The sequence below is a fragment of the Sminthopsis crassicaudata genome, chromosome 2, assembly GCF_048593235.1.
Source record: "Sminthopsis crassicaudata isolate SCR6 chromosome 2, ASM4859323v1, whole genome shotgun sequence".
Taxonomy (NCBI): Eukaryota; Metazoa; Chordata; class Mammalia; order Dasyuromorphia; family Dasyuridae; genus Sminthopsis; species Sminthopsis crassicaudata.
In genome coordinates this window covers 347,254,152-347,273,808 of record NC_133618.1, presented here as the reverse complement: position 1 = coordinate 347,273,808, position 19,657 = coordinate 347,254,152, and the positions used below count along the sequence as shown (strand labels likewise).

At 31.6% G+C, this 19,657-nt stretch overlaps 1 protein-coding gene across 2 annotated transcripts in view; it reads right to left on the bottom strand.

The window, feature by feature from the left end:
- The window catches only part of LOC141556502 (mirror-image polydactyly gene 1 protein-like), a 259,090-nt gene that overhangs the window by 189,144 nt on the left and 50,289 nt on the right, over positions 1-19,657 (bottom strand). The gene's annotated exons all lie outside the window — the stretch shown is intronic.

Here is a 19,657-nt window from a genome sequence, read left to right as displayed (position 1 = left end):
ATAATTAGAGTATTACAAAATTATCTGGACAGGAAAGAAGAGTTTATATTTTAAATAGTAAAAAAAAAGATAATATTCTGCTATTGATTAAAAAAAACTGGAAAAAGACAACGAAGTCACGTGGAAATTTATTGTATTTAGCACTATGAGAAATCACAATCTTACCTCTGACTTGCTTCAAAAGATGCTCTCTAATAATATACATTCTAAAAAAAAGTGTGGCAAATGTTCAGAGCTCCACCACAACTACTGCCACAAATGTTTAGCTTTACTAAGATTTGGTGGGCATCAAATATTCTTATCTAATTATTTTTCTCGTGCATAAACATAAATAAGCTTGATAACAAGTACAGTACAAACTGTAAAAATCAAATAGGTCAAATTACTGAGTCCTGTTACTAAGTTTAAAGCTTTTGTAATGTCAAAGGCTTATTTTCCTATTAAAATCTTGTACATTGTAAGTTAATTGCTTTTGGAAACTACTTATTATTCATGTAAAAATTAATGTGCCAATGTATTTAAATCCTCTTAAATGCCCATTCATGCATCTTCCTACTTTTACTACCAAGGAAATCTGTCAAATGGTATCAATGCAAAATGGTCTTTAAAGAAAGTTTATAAAGATCTTTTCCTGCTAACTAGATTTTCATATTTAACAAATTTACTTAAATTCCCTTAATTTTTTAAGCTGCATTTAATAAATTCACAAAGTAAAAAATTAGACTCCATGGTCTGCCATTTGTATTCCAGCTGACTTGATGAATATTAATAACAGTGTTACCCTGATTAAATAGGCTTCATAAGAAATCCCTGTGAATCCTATAGCTCAGACATCTCATTTTTCTAACTCTTTATGAATTTGGATTTAGACATTAAACTAGAAAAACTCTTTCAAAAAGATTTAATGGAACATTTGCATATTCTTAAAAATACTTCTACTAATCACTCAAGTAATTAAAATGTATATGTATTATGTTAATGCCATTTTATTGTTCCAAACCTTGAGTAAACAAGTAAACATTAAAATATATTTATTTTAAACATCAACTTTTCCAAGAACATAAGAATTAAAATCCATCATAAAATATTATCTGCCTTTATGTTAAGGCAGATAATAGATGACAAAAGCATTTTTAAATATATAGAATTTTTAAAAATTTTTTCAAAATTCAAAATTTTCAAAAAAAATCATTTTTATCTTATTCTTCTCAAATAAAAAAATATTTGTTTACTTTAACATTAATATGTTTAACAATATTCAATCGTATCAACAGTGTTTAAAAAAAAACTCTTTAAAATCTCTATGCATATAGCAAATATCAAAATTGATGGGATTTTCTACCACAAGAAAAACAAAACTTGTTTTAAAAAAAATTCACTTCTATACTTTATTTTAAAATTTTAAAATATGAATATAAATCATTCCATAAAAGTATACATTGGATTGACTTCTTTCATTTCTTTTAACTGTCAAGTTAGTCTTAATTTGCAAATAAAATAATTGTTCATATAGAAAAAAAATTAATCATGACTATTTCTCACTATGAAAAGAAGTTAAATTCATAGTCAACAAAAATCTGAACACTTACACACGCACACACACACACACACACACACACACACACACATACCCTACATCCCAGGAATTATGAACATTTAAAAAATGAGTTGTTCTTTTCTGCTTTTGGAGTACTAAAAAGTTTTTAATTAATTTAATTAAAAACTAAAAAGTTTCCCAATTGATTCAAAATTTCCTAAGTTTTTCCAATAGTCTTTTGCTAATTAACAATATATTCTTTTTGGGGAAAAAATAACTAATGTCTATTTTCAAGAGACATTTAGTTTAGCATTTTAAGCTTTTCTCATAATGCAAAATAGCTATTTTTAAATTTGTTTTTGAGAGGAAATACCTTTTGCACCTTTCCTCTGTGAATTGTGCATCTTGGCAAAAGATCTTGGCTAACAAGATTGGATAGCATGTTCTTCCAGCTTTCTTTTTAGTTTAATTATGTGAGTTGGCTCTTGAGTATAAAACTAGGAAAAAAGTCTAGGTCTGTTATAGTACTGTATCTGTAATAAAGGTGTCTATATTAAAAATAATTTGTATTTGAATGCGCAAGTGACTCTAAAGTTAAATGAAATTTTGACATTCCCAATAGCCTGAGAAATGTTAATAATTTTCTCACTAACAATTCTTTATTAAAGCTCTTTTAAAAACAACTTTAAAACTGTATTTTATATAATGAAAAATTTCATTTTATGACATTCCATTTCTGGATGGAACTGTGTAATCTACATTAGATCAGTGATTGTTGGACATTTCCAGGCCATGATAAAACTTCAAAAAGACTAATAATAATAAATATTAATTAATGATAATAAAATTTCTTTTAATAAAAGAAAGTTAGAAAAAATAAAAAATATATACTTCAATTGGCATGTACACTCTTCAGCAAGCATGGAGTCTGGCCTGGAAAGTAGGGGGGGTAGAGTACAGAAGAATGATTTTTGACCAGCACTCTACAGAGTGTTCAGAGGAACAGGCTGCTTCTTTGCAATTTTCTTTTAGTATTATTTTGAGAAACAGTGCATTAATGTGTTCTTTTTTGAATAAAATTCTGTGACTATATATTTAATCTACATACCATACTTCAAGTGCTAATGCATATATTTTAATAATATTTAAATAAAATGATGAAAAAAGTCTATTTCAAAATAGAAGCATAAGCAACTCAACATTAAAAAGATTTGGTGAAGATTGCAACAGCTTTAAAATGTCTAATAAGAATTTTAAATTTAAGAGTCCAAATGTGATTAACTGTTCCCTTGTTTAGTAAGCAAATAATATTCAATATTTTATCTACATGTGACTTGGCAATGGTTCAAGGCAAAAGTCTCTATTTTCCAGGAATTTGTAAGCTGAAAAAAAAAAAAAACTTCTTAGGAATCAATTTGTTTTGCTTGACAATTAGGGTATACCTATCACTCAATTGTATTAAATCTATTATTCACTAACATTCACTCTATAAATACATATATTTGAGGGAAGGGGAAGAGAGAAAGGAAAAGTTTATACAGTCTACTGATAAGGAAGAAAAGCTTGAAAACTAAAGTATTTTCTGAGAGTAAATATGACACCAGGATCTTCTAAAATATTCTGAAACGTTTTGCCCTAGGCCAAGCTAACCTAAATCACTTAATCTAGGAGGATACAGTACATAAAAACAAAATTAGCTTTTAGAATAGTTTCCCCAGGGAACAAACAGCCTGTTTTCTTAAGATTCAAATGTGGATGCCAAGTTCTGATGCAAGGGCACACTTCTTCAAACAAAGATTTACATTTCCATCCATCCAATAAAAAACTGTTGGCAAATCAAAAACCCACAATTGTTCAAAGCAAGTCAAATCTATGTATAAGTCCAATTGGTATGAACACTATCTTCAATTAAAAAACAATTACCACACAAAAAAATTTTCCCAAAATACTTCTTCTAATGAAACATCATAATAACTAAAATCTAATAGTTCTAATTCACACTGCTTTAAGTTTGCCTTAGAGCAAAAAAATCATTTAATGATTTTTTTCACATACTCTACTATAAATACTCATATAAAAAAGTTTAGAAGAGAAAGAACAACTCTGTACTTTTTAAATGGACTAGTAAAATGCCATGTTTCAAAAACCCAAGTGCAGTGTTGTGTTCTGTTCATTTTTACCATTCACAAAAAAGAGTATATATAACAAAAGAATAACTATAAAAGTTTCATAGAAGTGTTTTCCAATTAAAATAATTAAATAAGAATTTGATGTTAATACGATTAGAAAAATTCATGACTAATTAACCTTCCTCAGAATGTGGGGTAATGATCAATACCAATTTAGGTAGTGATCTTTAATGAAATGTTTCATGATTCTATCCTTGACTCAGTCAAAGCAATTCTATCAGTGACTAAAAAATGTTTATTAACACATAAAAAATGAAAAATTGGAAGCTGATAATTTTTTAAAGGATATTTTCAACTACTCATCAGACTGATAGGGCCAAAGCACCTGGGCTAAATAGAAGAGGAAAGCAGATAAACCAAACACAAACTGAAGAAATATTAATGATAGGTCTAAGGAGGTCCTGTCTGAAACAAAAATTTACATTATTAATGTGCAAGGCAAATCATCCATTAACTTCAAAAGGAAGTACCAAATAGGCTGGGAAAATGAGGAAATAAAAAAAGAACTTGACAACAAAAAAGCTACTACAATGACAGGGAAGCATAAGACACAAACAGAAGACAATGACTTGAAAAGAACTATAAGCAAAACTCAAAGAAAAAATGCAGAACAGACACAAAATGAGGAAGAATTCAAAAGCGAAAGGAAAAAAAAGAGGGTGGTACAAAAGTTAGAGCACCAGCCCTGGAGTCAGAAGGATCTGAGTTCTAAAACTACCAGTCACTTGACACTAGCAGAGCAAATCACTTAATCCTTATTGCCTTCTCCCCAAAAGGGAGGGAGGGGGAATGCTTCAAAACAGTAAAAATGGATTAATAAAACAGAGGATCTTAAAATATTCCTGAGAAATAATCAGAATTGAATATAAAATTTGACATTTAAATTATAATCCTTAAAAGGAAAGCATAAAAAGATACACATGAGATAGAAATCTTAAGGAAATAAAGAATGTCTCTATATGGGACAATGACAGTAAGCCCCCATGATTTTATCATCACTAGGACTGTTGAAAGGAGTATATTTGGACAGAGAGCTTGGATATGATTCTATTATGTTAGGATGAGAGAAGAAGGGAGAAAAGAAAAAAAGGAAAGGCAGTGTGATTTATGGGAAACAAAAAACAATAATGAACTTTGTAGTTAAGTGTCTTGTCCCAAATCCATCCCTGTATTAAGAAACATGCAAGTCTTAATTTTTCTGATCTTTGCCTTATCTAAACAATGAGGAGTTTGGACTAAGAGTTCTTTAAGACTACTGTTATGAGAAGCAGCAGTCTTTTTGACCTGAACTCAAGACCTGCCATTGACATATTAGCTGTGTGACTGAAAGAAAGTTATTTATCCAGTTAGACCACAGATAATTCTGAGACTACAGAGAAGGAGTAGGACTCATTGGAAGAGGATGTTTCCTAATCTAGAGCTTTCTACACTGATAAAGAAAATGAGACATTTCTTGACTTTTTCCTTCAGATGCTTTAATTACCTTGTAAAAGTCCATATTTTGTACTGGTATATATTTTGTTTTCTCTAATAAAATATAAAATAAAAATATGCTTCTTTTTTTCCATTTTAGCACAGTGTCTGACAGTAGATTTTTAATAAATGCTTATTGATTAACTAGTTACATACAAACAAGGAAAATCAACAAAATTTCTGAGAAATGCTTTTTGCACGTAGAGAAACCAATCCTTTTTTGCAGGTGAATGGATCAATCCAGATGAAGAAGCAGTAGCATCTCTATTCTAATATGCTAAAGGTACTGCAGAGAAGTAGTGTCAAACTCAAATAGAAATAGATCTCTAAAGGCCACGTATTGACTTAGGAAACCACTAATTAAAATCTGTTTTACTGTATTTTGTTTATTTTATAAAAAACATTTCTTAATTATATTTTAATCTCGTTTAAACAACCTGAAATCTTGAGAACTGCATGCTGTCATTTGGGCAAGACTTTGACACCCTTATTATAAAAAATAAAGTGAATGTATTAAGAAAACAAAACACTTTCTTGTCATCATATACTTACATGGTTAAGACACAAATATTTTGGCCCAAATTATTCAGATACTTGGGTTATATTAACTCTTTACTTCACTTCAAAGAAAGAAGCAACATGTCATAGTGAAAAGAATAAAGGATTTTGAATCAGGTAATGAATTTGAATCCATGACTACTACTTATTATTTGTTTGACCCTAGACAATCTCTAAGCCTTCTTGTTCTGTAAAATATAAGAAGTCTAGATTAATTCTTTTTCTTTGCTTTCTTTCTTTTGTTTTTTTAGCTGAGGCAGCTAGGGGTCACTAAGTGTCTGAGGTAAAATTTGAACTTGAGCCTGCCTGACTTCAGGACTAAATTATTGATAAGATTTTTTTAAACTCTAAAATCTGTGGTCTTATTTCCAACATAAAACTAAATTATACAATGAATATTTTAATTTGATTTTTTTTCTGATATCACAGAAAGTGCTAGAAAAGATAAGAGGCAAATTAGTTCAACAAACATTTATTAAGCATCTCTGATAGGCCCTATAAGCAAAAAAAAAAAAAGGGGGGGGGAACAATCCCTTATCTTCATAATATTATAATCTCCTGAAGAAGTTAACCAAACACAAATTAATTTGAGAAAAGAAAGAGCAATAATAACAAAGAAAATCAGGAAAGGAATTTTACATGAAGTTGTAACTTGAAGGTAACTAAAAATTTTAAGATGGGGGACAATCTGTGCAAAATGCTGGAGATGAAATGCCAAGTAGAAGGAAGAACCATGAGTCCAAGTTATCTTGAAAAGAAAATTACTGTAGAGGAATGAGACAGGATGGAGACAAATAGTGAATGGATCTTTTAAATTCAAAACTAAAGGCTTTATATCTTGTTCTTAAACTGGTAAGAAATGACTAAAGCTTTCTCAATAGGAACAAGGTAAGAACTCTACTACAGAAATATGAAATATGAAAGCTGGGTAAAAATGGATATAGACTGGAGATCAATTAGGAGGTTATCAAGCAATCTATGCAAAAAGATATCAGGGAGGCTCTGAAGGTTGATGGCTATATAAGCATGAACAGAGAGAAAGACAGGAGAGACATTATGTAGGTTAAATGGACATTACTTGACATATGATTAGATACTGAGAGAGAATAAAAACCAAGAAGAATAACCCTGAATTATAATATATAGTACACAATTTATAGTATTTTCATTCTGTACAACCAGAACCCTAAACGTAAAGAAGAATGAAAGAGTGTTGGGTTGGAGGGGAGATTAATAAATTTTACTATTAAGATGTAGGATAGTTTGAACTGAAATGTCTATGGAATATCCAAATGAAGAGGTCAAGAAAGTGCTCAGTGATGTGTGTACACTTGAACCTTAGAAGAGAGACTAAAGCTAGGTATATAGATATATGAACATGGGAGTTGTGATATTACCAAGAGAGAAGAGGGTATAAGGAAGAGCTTTGAGGACATGAAAGATGATCCAGCATTGAACACTAGTATAAAGTAGGAATATAAGTAAGAAGAGAACCAGGAGAAAGAAATGTCATGAAAGCTGAGAAAAAAGACAATATCTAAGAGAAGAACAAATAGTTTCAACTGCTTCATATTGACAAGAATAAAAATAGATTAAAAGCCATTGGATTTAACAATTTAGAGTTTATTGATAACTCTGAAAAGGGTAATTATAGTCCAAGTATGAGGCCATAAATCAGATGTCAAAATGAAGATAACTTTTTTTCTACAAGTTGTCCTGAAATGGGTAAGAGATAAGCAGTAGAATGTGAGACTTCTTGTCTCCTTGTTTGCTCTTAAACAAGGAAATACATCAATCTATTTGTAAATCACAAGGAAATAAGGATAAAATAAAGAGATGTTCAGATATTTACACTCCTGAAGGAGATTAGAAGGAATTAGGTAGAAGACAAAAGTTGAGGAAGGGCTGGCCTTGCAAGGAAAAAATACAAATCTTTTTATAGAATAGAACAAAGAAGGATATGGGGAATGATGGGTTTTTAAGGTATAGAATATGGGAACAGAGCTCTCACTCTATTTTCTTAGTAAAATAGATAATTTTCTCTTAGAATGAAAGCTGATACTTAGGAGGCTAGAGAAAGAATAGCTACTGTGGTGCATACTATATAGAAAAACAGAATAAAAAGTAGAGCAGCATCCAAATTCCTAGAAAATTTAAGAGAGCTGCAAGAAGAAATAGACAGCAAAACTATACTAGTGGAGGATCTCAATCTTGCTCTCTCAGAATTAAATAAGTCAAAACACAAAAACAAGAAAGAAGTTTAGGAGGTATACAGAATTCTAGAAAAGTGAGGTATGCTAAATCTTTGGAGAAAACTGAATGCAACAGAAAGTAATATACTTTTTTCTTGGCAGTAAATGGAACATAGACAAAAATTGACCATGTGTTAGGGGCATAAAAACCTCAAAATCAAATGTAGAAAGGCAGAAATAGTAAATGCATCTTTTTCAGATCATGATGCAATAAAAATTACATGTAATAAAGGACCAGAGAAAATAGACAAAAAATTATTTGGAAAGTAAACAATCTAATTCTAAAGAATGAGAAACAACAAATCATAGACACAATTGATAATTTCATCCAAGAGAATGAGAATAATGAGACAACATACCAAAATTTATGGGATGCAGCCAAAGCGGTTCTTAGGAGAAGTTTTATATTTCTACATGCTTATTTCCATAAAACAGACAAAGAGAAGATCAAGGAATTAAGCACACAACTAAAAAAACTAGAAGAAGAACAAATTTTTAAAACCCAAATAAATTGAAAGTAAGAAACTAATGAAGTAATAAACAAAACTAAGAGTTAGTTTTATGAAAAAAAAAGTAGATAAGCCCATAGTTAATTTGATTAGAAAAAGGAAAGAAGTAAATTGTCATCAAAAACGAAAAGGGTAAACTTTCCACCAAAGAAGGAGCAATTAGAACAATAATTAGGAGCTACTTTGCCCAACAGTATGCCAATAACTCTGATAATTTAAATGAAATGGAGGAAAACTCACAAAAATATAGATTGCCCAGATTAATAGAAGAAGAAATAAATTACTTAAATAGTTCCATGTTAGAAAAAGAAATTAAACAACCTATTAATCAACTGTCTAAGAAAAACTCTCCACAGCCATATTGACATGTGAATTCTACCAAACATTTAAAGAAGAATTAATTCTAATACTATGCAAACTATTTGGAAAAATTGGGAAAGGAGTCTTACCAAATTCCTTTTATGACATAGATATGGTACTAATTATTAAACTTGGTAGGGTCAAAACAGAGAAAAAAAATGTAGACCAATTTCTCGAATGAATATTGATGCAAAAATTTTAAATATTAGCAAATAGATTACAAATTATCCCTAGGATAATACACCATGACCAAATAGTATTTAAACCAGAAATACAGGGTTGGTTTGATATTAGGAAAACTATTAGCATAACCAAATTAACAAAAAAAAATCATATTATTATCTCAATAGATGCAGAAAAGGCATTTGACAAAATCCAACACCCACTCCTATAAAAACACTAAAGAGTATAGAACAAATGGAGTTTTCCTTAAGATGATGAGTAACATCCATTTAAAACCATCAGCAAGCATGAGATGTAATGGGAATAAACTAGAACCATTCTCAATAAGATTTGGGGTGAAACTAGGTTGCTCACTATCACCATTACTATTCAGTATCAGAAATGTTAGTTTAGCAATAAGAAATGGAAAAGAAATTAAAGGAATTAGAATAGATAATGAGGAAAACAGATTATCACTCTTTGCAGATGATATGATGGTATACTTATAAAATCCAATTAAAAAACTACTAGAAACAATTCACAACTTTAGCAATTACAGGATACAAAATGAATCCACATAAATCATGAGCATTTTTATGTCACCAACAGATTCTAGCAGCAAGTGATACAAAGAGGAATTCCATTTAAAATAATATAAAATATTTGGGAATCTATCTTCCAAGGCAAAGGCAAGAACTATATGAACACTTTTATAAAATACATTCCACACAAATAAAGTCAGATTTAATCAACTGGAAAAATATCAAGTGCTCATGGGAAAATTAACCTATTTATTCAGTGCCATACCAATCAAACTTCCAAAAATTATTTTACAGAACCAGAAAATTAACAAAGTTCATATGCAAGAACAAAATCTCAAGAATTTCAAGGGATTTAATGAAAGAAATGCAAATGAAAGTGGACTACCTGTACCAGACAGAAAACTATATTATAAAGTACCAATCATCAAAGCCATTTGGTACTAGCTAGTCGATCAGTGGAATAGGTTAGGTTCACTGAACAAAACAGGCAATGACTATAGTAATTCAGTGTTTGGTAAATCCAAAGACCTCAGCTTCTGGAATAAGAACTCACAATTTGACAAAAATTGCTGAGAACATTGGAAATTACTATAGCAGAAACTACACTTGACCCACACCTAACACTCTATACTAAAATAAGGTCAAAATGGGTTCATGATTTAGACATAAAAGTGATATTATAAGCAAATTAGAAAAGCAAAAAAAAATCTAACTCTCTGATCTGTGGAGAAGGAAGAAATTTGTGGTCAAAGAAGAACTAGAGTACATTATAGACTGCAAAATAGATCATTTTGATTATATTAAATTAAAAGGATTTTGTACAAACAAAGCCAATGCAGGTGAGATTAGAAGGGAAGCAATAAACTGGGGGAGAAATTTTTATATGCAAGGGTTCTGATAAAAGTCTCATTTTTAAAATATATAGAGAATTAAATCAAATTTATAAGAATGTAAGCCATTCTCCAACTGAGAAATGTTCAAAGGATATGAACAATTTTCAGATGAATAAATTAAAACCATTTATAATCATATGAAAAAATGCTCTAAATCACTACTATTCAGAAAAATGCAAATAAAGAACTTAAAGGTAACAAAAAATTTTAAAATGGGGGGCAATCTGTGCAAAATGCTGGAGATGAAATGCCAAGTAGAAGGAAGAACCATGAGTCCAAGTTGTCTTGAAAAGAAAATTACTGTAGAGGAATGAGACAGGATGGAGACAAATAGTGAATGGATCTTTTAAATTCAAAACTAAAGGCTTTGTATTTTGTTACAACCTTTTTTTGGTGTTTTCACCCCTTTTTTTGAGGAGTCAGGGAAGTTGTGATTACCTCATTTTTGGGGTTCTCACTTTGAGAAGTCAGGAAGTGTGGACCACTTTATGTTCTAAAATGAAAGCGGGAGGGGTTCTCACCTCCTTGAGAAGTCAGGGAGAATGTGACCACCTTATGTTCTAAAACAAAAGAAAGTGGGAGATGTTATGGGCCAGAGCTCTGAAACAAGGATTCTGACAAAGTATTAAGTCAGTAGAATTGATGAGACAATGGTTCTCTAAGTTAAGTATGATTGATTTAATCTTACAACAAATAATGGTTTCCTAGCAATATAATGATTGGTTTATACTCAGTGTAGAGTGTATATATATATATAAATGATCACACCCTCCTTGACTGAGGTCTCAAGAAGGGAGATGAAAACCAAAGGAAAGTAAGGAATCAAACCAGATTAGTGGGTTTCTGAAGGGTCTCTTTTAAAACAGGTATACATAAATCCATCAACATGGGAGTCATTACATAAACACATAGTAACACAGGCTAGTCATGATGTAACAAACATGAATCAACATGAGGAATTATACATGTCCATAAGTCCCAGACATAGTCCAAAACCAATCTATTCTCCATTACTTCATGTGTCAGGAATCCAAAAATTTCTGCAGGGTTTGAAGTCCTGCATCAGTCTTATCATGTCTCAAAGAATCCATTGATTCCTGCTGGTTTTGAAGTTCTATGACAGTCTCATTATCAGCCATGCTCTTTCAGTGTCAGATGTTTCTTAGGTCTTCTCCTTTGTTTCTAAGTGTTTCTCTTTATCTGTCTCTCTCCAGGTGCTCATTGGCACCTATCTGATTCCTTTTCCATCTGTAGTGATACAAGTAAACCCTTTCTCCCAAGCAGTTAACCTATCTAGTCCCCTTCATTTACCACTTTCTAGATCGATCCTCATCACCTGGCAATTATATTGCAGGGGCTCATACTGGACACTGCCCTTCTAGTGGGTAAAAAAGCCTATATTCTCCCTAATTATAATCCCTTTCTCCCATCTGATTGCTTCTCTGTTGATTGATCATGTCAGAGTCCTGAACCTCTAAAGATTCTCTGGGTGTAAACTCAGCTGCCATCATGCCCCACCCATTTTTTGAGGCTCAGTGGAAGCCCTTGTTGCATTTTGTACATAGGGTTTTGGGTCTTATTCTCTCAACCTGTTTTCTCACTCTATTTTTATGACTACATTGAGCTTTCAGATGCCCTACTTTACCACACTGAAAGCATTGACAAGTCTCTCTGGAAGTCCCTTTGCCAAGAGGGACCCTGTCTTCCCATGTTCTGCATCATAGCCTGGGTATAAAAGGCATTTGTGCCCACTGTGGCACAGCATCTTATGATCTCCTCTAAAGGAGCATCCTTGTGTAGTCCAAGAAAAATTCTTCTACAACCTCATTAGCATTTTCTTTAGCGAATTGTCTTATCATTATTCCTGTAGCTGCATTTTCTCCAATTGTTCATATGACAGCTGTCTGCAAACGTCCCACAAAATCAGCAAAGGGTTCATTGGGACCTTGCTCTATTTTTGTGAAGGCTTCCCCTCAATCTTGCTTTCCTGGGAGGCAGCCCCATGCTTTTATAGCAGCAGCAACAATTTGCTCATATGCTATCAAAAGATAATTAATCTGTGCTGAAGTGTCTGCATACTGATCTTTACCTGATAGTTGGTCAAAGGTGATTTGTATATTAACTCCAGTTTACCTGTTTCCTTAGGCTTCTATCCTACATAGTTCACTATACTCTGAAAGCCACAACAAGTTTTGTCCAGGTTCTAAACATGTCCTTGCTATAGATTTCCAATCACTAGGGGTTAAAATTTCATAAGTCAAATTCTCTAATATCATCTTAACATAAGATGATGTAGCTGCATAAAGAGTGCAACCCTTTTTCAAATTCTTGATTTTTTCCAGATCAAAAGAAGTGTATCTTCTCCTTTGTTGATATGAAGAGTCAAACTCTTTAATAACAGGGTATGAATTTATCAAATCAGATAGATTCTGTCCTTTTGTAATCTTGTTATAGGCTGCTTCATAGGTGGTGCTGATTGTGTCACTGCCTCTCTCCCTCCTTCTTCTCTCTCCCCACCCATGAAGGGTTATTTGAGGGGAGTAGATCATGGGTTAGGGAATATCCTAATGGCTCCTGCAGTGAAGCACCTCATGTCTTCATTTCATCAGAATTGTACTTAACTCCTTTTTTGTCTAATTCTTCACCCTTTTCATCTAGTTTGTCAATATCCTCCCCTTCTTGCACTTTCTTCTTTTTCCTTATTCTAATACTTACTTATATAATTCCTTAAAGCCAATTGTATTAAGTTATATATGTAAAGTGTTTCTTTAGGCATTGAATCAGGGCCATTATCATTATAGTATTCATATAGTAGCTTTCCTACTAATTTCCACTCATCTGGATCTAATTATTTTTCCTTAGAGAACCAAGGAAATGTGTATTGTAATGTTTCTAAAAGTTCAATGATCTGCTCCCAAGTTAAAATCAAACCTTGGCTTTTAATGAGTTTAACTATGCTTTTGATAAATTTTCCTTGAGATGGAAAAGAAGGCTTCTTTCTAAACATCTGTCCCTTTTTAGCTGAAGCACTAGTTTAGCCCTTTAAAAAGTTTCCTTCTTGTACTGACCCTAATTTCTGGGTCACAGATATAGCTTCTTAGTCCCTGTTCGGGCATCAAAATGTAATGTTCTCATTTGATTTTCTGGTGGTCTTGGGAGCAGCCTTCGTTTCAGCAGAGTAATCACCACGAGAAAAGCTAGGTGTTAAAATCCAAATTCTTTACTGTTTCCTTCACCTGGTACTCAGCTAGCTTTCTCATGACCTTCAGAGGGGACTTGGAGAAAATGCATGACAGGCCTGCCAACACATGATGTGAGATGGAATGAATGAATCTGTCTCTCAATCCCCCAAGGAGAGCCATCAGGAGCCTGACCAAAGATGGAATGAATCTCTCTCCTTGGCTCTAAGAGCTTGAGCCTCCAGTCTTTTGTCTTCTCTAGCCCTCACTCTGGCTGAGGCTCCCAGCTTATATGCTCTACACTGAGCATAAACTAAATATTATATCACTAGGAAACCATTATTTGTTGTAAGATTAAATCAATCATACTGAACTTAGAGAACTATTAAGCACCATGCTAAACTAGATAATTGTCTCATCAATTCTACTGACTTAACATCTTGTCAGAAACCTTGTTTCAGAGTTCTGGTCCACAACAGCTAGCATTTATGCAATCCCTATGCATAATTTCCAATTATTATCTCATTTGATTCTCACAACTCTGTGAGGTAGGTGTGTTTTGCCGAGGGGGAAAACTAAGACAAATAGAAGTTGATTTGTTCAATATCACAGTTAATCTGAGGCTGAATTTGACCTAGGATTTTTCTGACTCTGGGCACAATGCTCTGTCTTCAACAAATCTTAGCTGCCTAAATACATATGGTTCTGAAATTTGATACTTGTTTATCACTAAACTGAGTTTGTATCAATGCTGTTCAATGTGGACTTAATAATTGTTACTACATTTATTCTTTTTTACTTTTCTCATCTTTTTTGATAGTGTTCAGATAGAAACAGTCATAGGACAAATCACTATCCTGATACTGCTTCTTAATATTTTGTGTACTATTGTTCAAATAAATATAATAAATTATTCTTGTCATCAAATTAGAATCTTTCATCCTATCTTCTTTCTTTCTCTCTGTCTCTCAGAATAATTCATTTCAATTGTCTAGTGGGACTTTTGTCTTTAAAAAAAAAAAAAGAAATAATAAAACTGGGAGAAATTATATTCTGGAATTGATTGGGGTAAATGGGGTGGAAATGATGGGAAACAAGGGAAAGTAGTCACCCCAACCTACAGTTATGATAGAAAAAGAATGAATGGAAATTTGGGTGTAGTCTAATATATAGCTTAGATTGAAGGAAAGCAGATTTCAAATCGTTCAGGGGGAAAGAAACTATCTCTCTTGGGAGACAGACCTAGTGGTGGTACTGGTAGGTGAAAGGTATGTATAGTATTATAGCCCATTGGACATAGTTCCAAATTTCCTTACAGAATGATTAATTAGTTCACAATTCTACCAACAATTCATTAATGTCTCATTTTTCCTATATCCCCTCCACAATAATTTTCCACAATAATATATTATAATAATATTTAATAATATATTATATAATAAATACATAATATTATGTATTAATTATAACAATAATTAATAAAACAGAAGTTCTATTAATCAATCTAATAGGTATGAGGTAGTACCTAAGAATTGTTTTAATTTATATTTCCCCAAATAATAGGGAGTTAAAACATTTTTTTGGTAGAACTATAGATAGCTTTGATTACTTCATGTGAAAACTCTTCATATATTTTGATCATTTATCAACTGGAGAAGTGCTTTCATTTTTATAAATTTGACTCCATTTTCTGTTTGAGAAATGAGGCCCTTATCAGAGAAACTTGCTTCAAATTTTTTTCAAATACACTAGCTAATTATATCTCCCTCCATCTTATTTCAACCCCCTCCCATTCATTCTACTCTCTCTTCTTTCAGTGTATTCCTCCTCAAGTAGTTTGCTTCTGACTACTTCCTTCCTTCCCCAAACTAGTATCTTATCCTCTTCCCCCCTACTTTCTATACCCAATTGAAGGTGCATATTACTCTCTCTTTAAGTGAGTTCTGATGAGAGCAAGGTTCATTCACTCATTACTTTCTTCCTCTTCCCCTCCACTGTAAAAGCTTCCTCTTGACTCTTTTATAAAGCATAATAATTTACACTATCTACCTTTTCTTTTCCTGTTCTCTCAGCATTTTGGGGGACATCATCCCTTCACATTCAACTCATACCTGTATCCTCTGTCTATATATACCCCTTCAAACTGCTCTAATAATGACATAATTTTTATGAGTTACAAGTATCATATTCCCAAGAAGGAATATAAACAGTTTAACCTTATTAAATTCTTTATGCTTAACCTTTTCTTTTTAGCTTTTTATGCTTCTCTAGTCTTGTATTTAAAAGTCAAAGTCAAATTTTCCATTCTGCTTTAGTCTTTTCATCAAGAATCCTTGAAAATCCTTTATTTCATTGAATGTCTATTTTTCCTCCTGAACGATTATACTCAGTCCTAGCTCCTCTGTCCTCTGGAATATTATATCACAAACCCCCCTGCCCTTTAATGTAAAAGCTGCTAAATCTTGTTATCCTGACTGTGTCCTTATTATATTTAAGTTTCCTTTTGGATGCTTGCGATATTTTCTTCTTGACTTGGAAATTCCATAATTTGGCTAGAATACTCCTGGAGGTTTTCATTGTGGGATCTCTTTCCAGATTTTTTCAATTTCTATTTTCCTTCTGTAGGTCTTGAAAGATATCTAGGCGCTCTCTCTCTCTCTCTTTTTTTTTTTTTTTTTTTTTTGGATCATGGCTTTCAGGTAGTTCAAAAATTAGTAACCCTGCATCTATTTTCCAGGGCAGTTGTTTTTCCAATGCAATATTTCCCATTATAGTCTAGTTTTTAATTTTTTTTGTTTTATTTTGTATCTTGATTTCTCATAAAGTCATTGGCTTCCATTTGCTAAATTTTAATTTTTAAGAAATTATTTTCTTTAATATGCTTTTGTACCTTCTTTTCCATTTGACCAATTCTATTTTTTTAAGGATTTTTTTTACTCCAGTGAATTTTGTGACTCTTTTTCCATTTAGCCAATTCTGCTTTTTAAGGCATTCTTCTCTTCAATATATTTTTAACTTCCTTTACCATTTGACCTCTCATGTTTTGAAAGTATTATTTTCTTCATTATTGTTTATATCTCATTTACCAAGCTACTATTTTTTCATGATTTTCTTCCATCACGCTATAATTTCTCTTCCCAATTTTTTCTTCTACCTCTCTTATTTGATTTTCAAGTCCTTTTTGGATTCTTCCATGGGCTGAGACCAATTCATATTTTTCTTGGAGAATCTGGATGGAAGAGCTTTTAATTTTGTTATCTTCTTCTGTGTGTTTTGATGTTCCTTGTCACAGAACAACAGCTCTTCCATACTTTTCATCCCTCTTCAAACCTCCCATGATTCTTCTTCCCCACCCCATCTGAGATCCTTGATTCATATATTCCTCTTTTTTATCACTGTTCAGTCACATTTCCAAGTGCCTGTTTATCAATGAAACTACTTTTATAAATTAACATCTTGGTTTTGGCGCAACTACTCTTTAATTATTCAGTTTTATTTTCTCCCAATCACTGAATGACTGAATTTTAATGGCTTAAAGTTGATTTGGAGATCATTGACACAATTATTATATTTTTAAATTAGACTAGTCTCAGTAATTTGACACAGGAGAGACATTTAGGAGACAATTTAAAAGATCTCTAATTTAAGCTATTATAGGCAACAAACAATCTAAATACTAACTCATAAAGTTCTAAATTTTAAAGAAAAAAGATTTAGTAGAAATAAAGATGATTTGTAATTAACAAAAAATACCTCTATTATATACTGCCAATCTTTTTAATTCCTCTTGCTTAAAATTAACAAGTTCAAATAAACCAAAGGAAGCTATTACTCTGACATATGAAATCTCAGCTAAAGAATTTGTATCTAGGGAACTTTTGTTTCTTTAGGTTGAAACCTAAATGCTGTGAAAAAGATATATAATAGAGGTAGGGGGAAGAAAGAGAGAAATTTTGGAACACAAGAAAGGCAAATGTTTAAAATTATTTGCATATGTTTTGAAAAGATTTCTTTAAAAAATAAAAGGAAAAAGGTATAATAAATAACTTAGTTCAAGTCATCTAACTTCAAATTCTTTAGTATGATTTTCTTTGCCTCATGTTTGCAACACAAACACTAAACATGTGGCTAATAATAGATTGGAGTTATTAGGCAGTGGTCTTTCCTGAAGTGAAAAACAAGTAATAAAGATAAATGTGATAAAAAGCATACCTGGAAATATCATTGGAATAGTATCTAAAACAATAACAATTAAACCCAAGTAATTCTAACTCATTCTAACCTAATTAAAGTTAAAACAGAAGAAGAAAATTAGGAAAGCCATAAAAGATTCAGTATAAATAAGAAAAATCTTTGTCTTCTAAAAAAATTATTTTAGTCCAAATTTTACTGGAATGACCAAAGAATCTTTTCATTAAATATGTGCTTAACTTTTGTGGGAGAACTAATCAGTATTCCCAATTTCTACGCTTTCCCATTATACTACCAAATTATGCTAAGGTCAGGCCCTGTGTGGCTCAGGGAGGTGAATGACCATTATTAAAACAAAACAAAACAAAAACAAAAACAAAAAAGCTGGAGATATATCTAGGAGCAAAACAAAGGTTTATTATACTTTTGAGAAAAGCATCCATCATACAAAATAGTTAAACATTTTAACTCTTTAAAAATTAGCTTCAAATTTGACTTATAACTTTCTGAATATCATATTATCACTCTATATTTGTAATGCATTAAAAATCTACCACCAAAATTAAAATAATATGATCATAAAAAGTAGATTAAACATTAGAAAAAAAAAAAAAAAACAAAAACTATTCATATACTAGCAGATGTGGACCAAAACGCTAATATTCTGAAGCAAAATCAAACTACTTACTTTTTTTTAATCAAATGTTTTGTCACCTAAAAAGGTCAATACTCATAGTATTCCCCTTCAACGAATTTTAAGTATTCCTTACCACAAAGATGGGGAACAATAAGCCCACAGAGGTTCTTGAAATCATTTGGTCTATCCCTGTCAAGGCAACTGCTGGTTATGATAGAAAGAAAGCTAGGTACAACAACCTCCCACTGCTTAATTTTGTATAGCCCACACATGATGTTATAAATATCCAAATGGCCCTTAGCAAAAAAAATAATAATAACAATAATAAGTTCTCCACCCCTGTCTTAGAGCTTAATGAGATGCCTGATAATTGAGCTTTTTTAAAACCTCTGAACTGGTGACATAGAAGCAATTCAACTTAAATTTTTACTTAGGAAATCAATAGATTTCCAAGAAATATATAACTGTACAGAGGAAAAAATAATTAAGTAGAGGAGATGGTGCTTGTTGAAAAGCTGGGTACCTGGCCATATAAGCCATATTCTAAGAAGCAGTTATAAAAGCCAGGAGAGAAAACTATCTGATACATCCTAAGATAGGAATAGTTTCTTGATAGTTAGACCAGATTGTGTACAACTTCCTTTTTAATCCATAAAGGAGAATTAAAAAAAAAAAAAAAAAAAAAAAAAAAAAAGCTAGAAAAAAAAGTTTATTAGTTGGCAAAAAACTTAGTAAGGAAAAATTAAAAATATCACCAATTATCTAGCATTTCTTTATAGTTTATAGAGGACTTTAAATGAATCAATTCTTACAATGCATCAACCTGAAAAAAATATTATCCACATTTTATAGATGAGGAAACTAGTTGTAGACTAGGATTAAATTACAGAAATAATGATTTAAATTACTTCATTCTGAAGTTAGCTATGTGATAAAATTAAAAAAAACAAAATAACTTTCCAAAAAAAGTATTTTATATGTAAAGTAGCTATAAGGGAATCAAGGAAGTCAGCTGTAATGGTAGAAAGGCAAATCAAAAGTCATCTTCAGTAGCCTTACTTTATCAGAATTAAAACTATATTATAAAGCAGCAGACATCAAAACCATTTGGTACTCACTAAGAAATAGAGTAGTAGATCACTGGAATAAGTTTGATTCACAAGCTACATTAGTCA